Genomic DNA, 9,294 nt, shown 5'->3' with positions numbered 1-9,294 from the left:
AAAAGAAATAATGTACGAGGGAAATTGTGCCCTCGGGGTAGTTCGCCATCATTATAAACGAGCTTTATTAATCATGAAGTATTAAAAATGTACTAATCCGTCATAATCGCAAATGTATGCCATGATTTCTTGTTTGAAAACTGTTTTGCTTAGCTTAAATTTAGTACAGGCTTTGGCCTAGTTGCTTGGTTTCAAATTCTAACTGCGTGATTCTTTTTCCTTGAATTAATGAAATATATTCTTGCTTGAAGTTGTATTTTTCCAGTAGAAACTGGCTGGTACACTTATCTCCAAGGTTTCGTGCTAGGCCGGTTACATTCCTTTTGATACAAGGTCAGTCTCTGCAGGTGCGGACAATGAAGGTACAGATAGTAAAATAATTGGCAAACCATGATACAATTTGTGTTCCAAGGCGCCAAGGACAGTGTATGCATAAATGGGCGCTAGTAAAAGACAATTTTGATTGGACAATTTGAAGCCAACCTATGAACCCTCCAATGGAAGACCCTACAGAATTTGGAATGTTTCTTACTTAAACCCACCGGACAAAGAGAAGTCAGCCATTTTTCCTCGATGCCAGTTTGAAGCCTGATGCCAGACTCCATTTTGGACGACACCCTGATGCCCTTTTCTCTATCTGAGAGAAAGAGACTTTGAGAATTCTCACCCTAGAGACTTTAACTTTGATTTGCCCCCGTCTTGCCCATGCAGTAACTTTGCCCCATTCTCCTTGCCGCTGCAAGGGAGCTTGCCCTTAACTTTGCCCCCTTTTGAAACTTGCCCCATGCTGATCAACCGGTACCTGAAGGACGAAGACTTTTCTTGAATGCTGATTGTATTTGGTAAATATGAAAGGATAAATGTATTATGCATTGTGTTTTTCCTTTTAGGTACCAACTGCTATTTTGATAGGATCCTAGCTAGAAGTTTTCCAAATTTGTGTTGACTAAATTCGTTTTGCATGAAGTCCCACATGCCAATGCTAATTAGAGGTTAGTCGAGGTATTCATTCAATGTACCATGAAGAATTGAAATCTTGTTATGCTGACCGAATGTATGCAATTAGTCAAATACAGTTAGTCACATTGGTGATCTGCATTGCTATAACAGAGTGTATCATTATTCAGATTTTACGTAGATTGCGTTTCTTCCGCCGTTATGGACAGCTGGTAATGTTCATATACATATATCAATTGGTTTTGAGACACATATATATCGCGCTAGCTTTGTTAATATAGGGAAATAAATTCACTAACTTTTAATAAACTGGTGTGGTTATTCATGACTGAAAGGTCATGGTGCGCAGAAATATCAACTGTTATTGATTTCTGATGTGTTATATTGATCTATTGAGTATTGATTATCGATTACAACAGTCATTGATTATTGATTTGAGTGACTCGACTATTGAGGATGAGGAGAGCCCGACTCGTGTCCAGGTACGGGTAATTTATAAGGGCTGGACGCGTTATCACAAGTAACCTTGGATTTGCAAGATCTTAAAGAATTCGACTCTGGCCTTGGTTCTTTCCATGATCATGGAAGTCCTTCGTGATTCCCAATATCCTTATAATTTTTAACATGCAGCGATTTTACTGGGACTTTGTCGGATAAACCCACAGCACATGTCAGTAGAATTGCAGTCTTTAATCTTTCAGCGTTCCCCAGGCAGGCCGCCGTAAAGAAGCGTTGGCAAAGCCACCATACCCATAATGCACCGCTTGGAGGCAAAACCCCACTAATTACAGCAAAAGACAGTTACCACGAATCTATGAATATTAATTTTGTCTTTCCCTTTAAAAACCTGTGCTAACATTCATTCACCTTTATTAGCCTCACAGCTCAAGATCACAAATCGTCTTGTGTCAATCAATATGGAGCATTCTAGGAACGAGCTACGCACCTTTTGAGTTGTTTTTGTTTTGTTTCTTCACTTTTAGTTTCTCTTTGTATAGTCCTAATGATAAACCAGAGAGACAGATTTATTATTTTTTGAATGATTTCGTTTGCTACTGAGAACGAGAGGTGCGGGACTCAATTGTACAAGAGTATGTCATTGTTTTTTGGATGAAAATCGTACGTTTTCTAACCATCCCACAATATTAGGGCCACTGACCCGATACAGTCCACTTCCGCCAGCGGCTGTCGGCGCGACCTTAGCCTTTCGAGGTCGAGTGTGTAAGTTCTTTGTCCTGGTGTGAGCTCTCAGTGGCTTTTAACCACGCCCACCGCACGCTCCTCACTATCACTCATTCATGGGCTTCCCTTTAAAAATTCTTTATCTACTTGGGGCGGTTTTGTTGCCGCCTTGCAGACAGCTGGTTACATGGATAATTAAAGGAGCAGAAATGACCATAGAAAATGTCTTGCTGGCTTTCCTGTCACGTGACCTGCGACAAAATTTGCATACCCATAATTCCTCTCACTGCTGGGCTCTCCGCTTGTTTCTTTCTGTGGCAACAAGTGTTTTATCGGTGTAAAGTATTACAACTATTATTATAACTTGGTTCTATTTCGAAGGGTTTTCTATGATGACCTTAGTAAACCTAGGCCCATATTTATACTTTTTGACGCTAAACTGCGCTAACGCAGTTTAGCGTCAAAAATTTTTGCGCCGTCTAACGCCATTCTGAAGCGCCATGCGGGCGCCGTATTTATGGAATGGCGTTAGCCGGCGCAAGCAGACCGGCGCTGCCTGGTTTGCGTGGAAAAAAACCACGTACACCAGACAGCGCCGGCGTAGGGGGAAAATGGCGTATGGGCGTCTTAAAATGGGGCAAGTCAGGTTACGTCGAAAAAATCGTCGTAACTCGACTTGCGCCATTTTTTTTCGACGCCCATCCCCCATCAACATGACTCCTATCATTGTAAAGATAGGAGTCATGCCCCCTTGCCCAATGGCCATGCCCAGGGGACTTATGTCCCCTGGGCATGGTCATTGGGCATAGTGGCATGTAGGGGGGCACAAATAAGGCCCCCCTATGCCACAAAAAAAAATTGAAAAATAACAAAAATTATACTTACCTGAACTTACCTGTACTTCACTGGGATGGGTCCCTCCATCCTTGGGTGTCCTCCTGGGGTGGGCAGGGGTGGCAGGGGGGGGTCCCTGGGGGCAGGGGAGGGCACTGTGGGCTCATTTTGAGCCCACTTGTCCCTTAACGCCATCCCTGACCCAGGCGTTAAAAAGCGGCGCAAATGCGCCGTTTTTGGCCACGCCCACTCCCGGGCGTCATTTTTGCCCGGGAGTATAAATACCACGTAAAGGCCTGGGAGTCATTTTTTTAGACGGGAACGCCTCCCTTGCATCTCATTAACGCAAGGAAGGGGTTCACGCTAAAAAATGACGCTCACTCCGGGCACTTTGGCGCCCGAAGCGTCTAACGCCATAGTATAAATATGGCGTTAGTTGGCGTTAGTTTAGCGTCGAATTTGCGTCGAAAAAAACGACGCAAATTCGGCGCAACCAGAGTATAAATACGGCCCCTAGTCGCCCTGATAGTCTGTGGAACGGCGTTTCCCGGCGCAATAGTCGGCGGCTACCATTAGCATACTCTGGTTTCTCTTCAAATCGAATAAATCTTTCGCCTTTTACTAAAGATTTCCGTGGAGAGGAACAATTAAGAGTTTCACTCAATTTTTGAAAGCCCTACCAAGAGTAGGGTTACCCTTATACTGCTTAAAAGAAGTATTGTGTGATAAAATTTATTATTTGATTTTTAAGTTTAATCTATCTATGGAAACAGAAAAGGTAAAGTCAGTTGAGAAATAAAACATTTAACTGTCCAATTTGTGTTTTATTTCTGGATCAGCTCTTTATTTTTCTCATTGATTATTGAAATATTATTCAAATATCTTCTTTGACTTAATTGTAAAGGTATGTTAAAATATATATTATAAACATATATATATATGTGTGTGGGTCAAATGTATGTATATTTATTTAGATCATGCCACAACTTTGAAACTGATGAAAAAATAACTTTATGGATGTGCGCCGGCGTTAAGGGACCTGTGGGCTCCAAAGGAGTCCAGAGGTGCCCTCCCCTGCCCTCAGGAACACCCCCTGCCACCCTCGCCCACCCCTAGAGGACACCCATGGATGGGGGGACCCATCCCAGGTAAGTACAGGTAAGTTGAGGTAAGTATTAAATTTTTTTTTTTATAGTGGCATGGGGAGGCCTAATTTGGGACCCCCTACATGCCACTGTGCCCAACGACCATGCTCAGGGGACAGAAGTCCCCTGGGCATGGCCATTGGGCAAGGGGGCATGACTCCTGTCTTTGCTAAGACAGGAGTCATTTCAATGAGGGTTGTGCTTTAAAAAATGGCGTAAGTCAGTTTGAGGCATGATTTTTGCTGGCGCTGGTTTGCGTCAAAAAGTATAAATATGGGCCTGAATCTAGCATAATTGACCTCCTGTGATCCTGGGAAAATCACTTAATCAACCCTTGCCTAAAAACCACAAGCAATAGCAAAACCAGTAGGTAGTACTTATGAAAGAGCCATGTACAGCAGCGTGGCTGCTATGCAATATTGCTGAAAGTAAAAAAAAAGTGCTATGGCGCAGTCAACACTTGCTCCATCACAGCGCTTTTTTATTTTATTTTATTATGAACCATGCTGTACAGCAGACGCACAACATGGCAAAAAAGATTGACAAAGCCAATAGGTCTTGCATCGGTGAGACCTATTGGCTTCATCAATGCTTTTGGAAAAAAGTGATATGATGAACCTAGCGCTGGACGTGTCTAACTTATTCATTAGGTCGAGCGCACAAGTGCTTTGACCTGTTGTAATCTATCTGTGGGCTTTTAACCACGCCCACCGCACGCCCATCACTATTACTCGTTAATGAGCTTGCCTTTCAAAAATCCTTTGTTATCATTGGTAAATGCTTTTCGTTTGTCCCTCCGTGGGGCGGTTTTGTTACTGCCTTGGACACCGGCCCTGTTATATGTATAATTGCACGTTTGCCGATACGTTTGACTGCGAGCAAACATCTTTTTCCTTTTGTGTCTTTCCCTCGTGCTCATGCTCATGGGGGCTGTGGCGCTTTGAATTGGCTCGCTTATGCATCTGTTTTAATTTTCATTTTCAATTGATGTGTCAAGAAAAGTCCAGTTAAGAATTTACAATACCAATAGCTCTAACTCGTTCCTCTTTGTCAATACTTGATTTGTTACAGCAGCTGATGCAGCCTTATAGGCTTCAAGTACAAGACACACTGGTTCATTCATTGTCTCGGAAAGAATAGCAATGAGCCAGCAAGCATGCTTTGACGTAGGCATATAAAAGTCCTCTTCTTGGGTGCCACTAGTCCTCACAAAAGCCCATGTGAGGCACCATTCAAAATGTGCAGAGTTAAAGGAGCCGACATTATGACTTGAGCAGGGAAACTATTGTGGTGCAGCCTTTCCTGTCACGTGACCCATGACTTAGTGCCAGATTTATACTTTTTGACGCAAAACTGTGCAAACGCAGTTCTGCGTTAAAAAGACTAGTGCTGGATAGCACCATATTTTAACGCCACCTGGGGTTCATATTTATATTATGACGGTGGGTGGTGCTAATAATAGGTTAGAGTCAACATTTGTGAAGTTAACCATTGCGCCTTGTGGTAATGCAAAATTATGTTAACGTCGAAAAAATGACTCTAACCTGTTTTAAGACACCTAAACATGTTACAAAATGGAAATGCACCATTTTTTACAGCGATAGCGTCAACTTTAGACACCAATGCACAAAACAGTGCAAAGGAGAGGCAAAATGGAGCCAGAAAGCCAGGAGAGACCCCAGGGTGACCCAAATTAACCAGGAACCAGCCAGAAGGACAAACAACCCAGGGGAGGAAGAAGAAAAAGAGAAAGTGTTGTTTCAGTGCGGAGGAGTATGAAATACTGATGAGAGAGGTGACAGAGCATCAACATCAACTCTTCGTTACCTCAAAATTAGCAATTGGAAGGAGAGAGGCAATCTGGCAGCAGATAGTAGACAAGATTAACAGTGTGACAGAGGTGAGGAGAACCGTAACTGAGTGCAAGAAACACTCGCAGGACTGCAAGCGAAGGACAAAGACAAAAATGGCATTGCACAGGAAGGCAGCACTGCAAACTGGAGGTGGTAGTCCAGCACCACAAGAGGACCTGGACGAGATGGAGGAGATGGTTGCAGAAGTCATCCCGGAGGAACTGGTCATTGGAATCGCAGGACAGGGCAGACTACAAGGAAACACCACAAATGCAGGGTAAGTCGGATATGGGGAAATTAATGTTAAATTGTTAAGTGCAAGAAGGGGGAGCCACATAGGACACACTCAATGCATGTCAAAGGAGCGCAGAGGGACACATTGCACATGAAGCAAGTAGCACCATGCTGACGTAAGCTATAAATGTACCTACGCCTTAGTAGTGCCATGCACCACAACACGTACACAACCTGGACATATGTCAATCACCAGGGCTAAATACCTACATGTACATATGCAGTACATGGGATGGATGGCATGTCTAATGACTGTGCCTCTGGTTGTCTCCTAACAACATCCCTCGCATATAGTTAAATTAACTCTACCAACACGACCAAGACATCAGAGACTAGGAAGTCAGTCAATACCATACCTGGGGTTACGTCATGCTGGTGTCCCTTGCAGTAACACCTTGCAACTGCCCTGCCTCATTGCCCAAACACATGTGTGCTGCATCTTACAGCGCACAATATCATTGCAACCATCCCAACAGTACCCAGACATGTGCCGGTACCACTGTTAGCGCGCCTGACCTTAATAAGTAAACTTACAAGGGGACGCGAATAGGTCGATTAACCTTTTGACTAACAATTAAGAAGTTCTTACCATAGCTCCAGTACATAATCAATAATCAATACACAATAATCGACAATCACTAGTAATCAATAAAATCAATAATCATTGGAGTCAGTAATTGTCACGCACCATGACCTTTCAGTCATGAATAACTACACCTTTAGTAAAAGTTTAGAATGATTATTTCCCTATATTAATAATGCTAAGGTCATGTAGATTAATCTCAACATCAAACGAAACACATACAGAAACAACACTGGTTGTCCAAAGTGGCGGAAGAAATGCAATCTAATCAAAGCTTGAACTACAACACATTCTAAAGCTACGGTGCAAATCAATAGCAAAGTCAGCTGCGTCAACGTAATGAAGTACATGAAGTTCAGCAGAGAAGGTCACCAAGCATTAGTCCCTGTTATCATAATTCAATTAGTGAGAATCCTTAACTAACATCAGATTAGCATCGGCATGTTGGGCCTCATGCTAAACAATTTAGTACCGTAAACTTGGAAAATCATCTAACTATGGTTCTATCAAAACAGCGCAGTTGGTACGTAGAAAGAAAAAGCAAATATGCATAATAATCACATTTCGATGTATACCTATGCTCGGTATGGGTCATCAAAGCAGAATCATTCTTCGTCCTCAGGACATCAGTCGATCAGCAAGGCATCAGACTCTCAGTCAGGAAAATATGAGCCCAAGGAGCCAGAATGTCGGAATGACCCAAATGGCAGAATAATCTGTCTTCTCTAAAAATGTCGAAATGAATGTCTCTCCCAGAATTAGCATTGTTATATTAAAGTCACTTAAACTATCCCCTAATTCCCTATTGGTCAGTTAATCGTATGTTCACACTGTCTCCAATAAAAGTACTATACCATATCTATGAATTCTAATATTTCTCCGTTATCATATTGTTGATTGGTTCCTCTTGCAATGTCCTCATCATCCGGCTTGTCGGGTAACAATATTGTTGCAGCTTCTACTCAAGTCAGAATTCCATTGTTCTTGTTCTTGGAAAGTCAGTCTCACACACAAAAAACCTAAAATGTTGCATTAGCAAGAACATCATCTCCTAGCAGTCGGTTCTCCCGAAAAGCTTCCGTTATATGCACATTTAAACAATACAATAGACTTTTACCAGTTTAATTCTCTTGGTCAGCATTTTTACTAAACACTAAGAAATACAGCTTTTACACAAAGCCTGGCAAAATAGGCCAAGACACTCACTACGTTAAGGCCTACAATTAATAAAGCTAGAACATACTTCATAACTCTCAATATGGCATATTACTGCATTGGTCTAACATATATTCAATATTTCATAAGTAATAATTATTGATTAGTACATTTCATTAACATTGGTTAATGATATCTTATTGAGTTTAAGGTTGGTTCTTGATATGTGTGTGTCAATCCAAAAGCAGCCTCTGGCATTCATCATGGCCAATAAATTGTGAACCATGGTAAGGTGTAAGAGCAAGCTGGTTATTTGAGGCACTAGGAAACATCAAAAACGCAGTAGCGGATGATATATAAAACACGATATTATATATTGTTAATGCATGATATTATTATTATTGTTGATGCGTTTTCCCAGGGTTGAGAATAGGAATGCAAAGTATATTTCTTTACCAAATTTGTAGGTGGGCCTGTGTGTGCTTGATAAGGGCTCTGTCGTGAGACAACAAGTGGATTCTGCACAGATTTGAGTCTGAAAGCTGTAGGGACACAGGACAACACTGTGCTTCTGCTGAAAATAATTTATATGAAGCGAGCATGCTTCCACCATTCTGTGATACCAATTTAATCCTGTGCATTGCATATTATGGAGGTACATTTACTCTGTTTAACATATTTAGGCCCGTATTTATACTTTTTGACGCTAAACTGCGCTAACGCAGTTTAGCGTCAAAAAATTTTGCGCCGGCTAACGCCATTCTGAAGCGCCATGCGGGCGCCGTATTTATTGAATGGCGTTAGCCGGCGCAAGCATACCGGCGCTGCCTGGTGTGCGTGGAAAAAAATCACGTACACCAGGCAGCGCCGGCGTAGGGAAAAATGGCGCTAGGGCGTCTTAAAAATGGTGCAAGTCAGGTTGACGCAAAAAATCGCCTCCACCCGATTTGCGCCATTTTTAACGACGCCCAGACGCCATTTACATGACTCCTGTCTTAGTAAAGACAGGAGTCATGCCCCCTTGCCCAATGGCCATGCCCAGGGGACTTATGTCCCCTGGGCATGGTCATTGGGCATTGAGGCATGTAGGGGGGCACAAATCAGGCCCCCCTATGCCACAAAAAAAAATTAAAAAAAAAAATATTTATACTTACCTGAACTTACCTGAATGTCCCTGGGGTGGGTCCCTCCATCCTTGGGTGTCCTCCTGGGGTGGGCAAGGGTGGCAGGGGGGGTCCCTGGGGGCATGGGAGGGCAGCTGTGGGCTCATTTTGAGCCCACAGGTCCCTTA

At 42.6% G+C, this 9,294-nt stretch overlaps 1 non-coding gene across 1 annotated transcript; it reads left to right on the top strand.

Annotated features, from left to right (window-relative positions):
- Positions 1–3,550: 3,550 nt before the first annotated feature.
- On the top strand, positions 3,551–3,666 carry LOC138286877 (U5 spliceosomal RNA). Its single transcript, XR_011202144.1, has one exon. It is a non-coding gene; the product is annotated as a U5 spliceosomal RNA (small nuclear RNA).
- The last annotated feature ends 5,628 nt before the right edge of the window (positions 3,667–9,294 follow it).

Source organism: Pleurodeles waltl, chromosome 3_2, assembly GCF_031143425.1.
Source record: "Pleurodeles waltl isolate 20211129_DDA chromosome 3_2, aPleWal1.hap1.20221129, whole genome shotgun sequence".
Taxonomy (NCBI): Eukaryota; Metazoa; Chordata; class Amphibia; order Caudata; family Salamandridae; genus Pleurodeles; species Pleurodeles waltl.
Note: the sequence above shows the minus strand (reverse complement) of the source record. Positions and strands in the feature narration are given on the sequence as shown.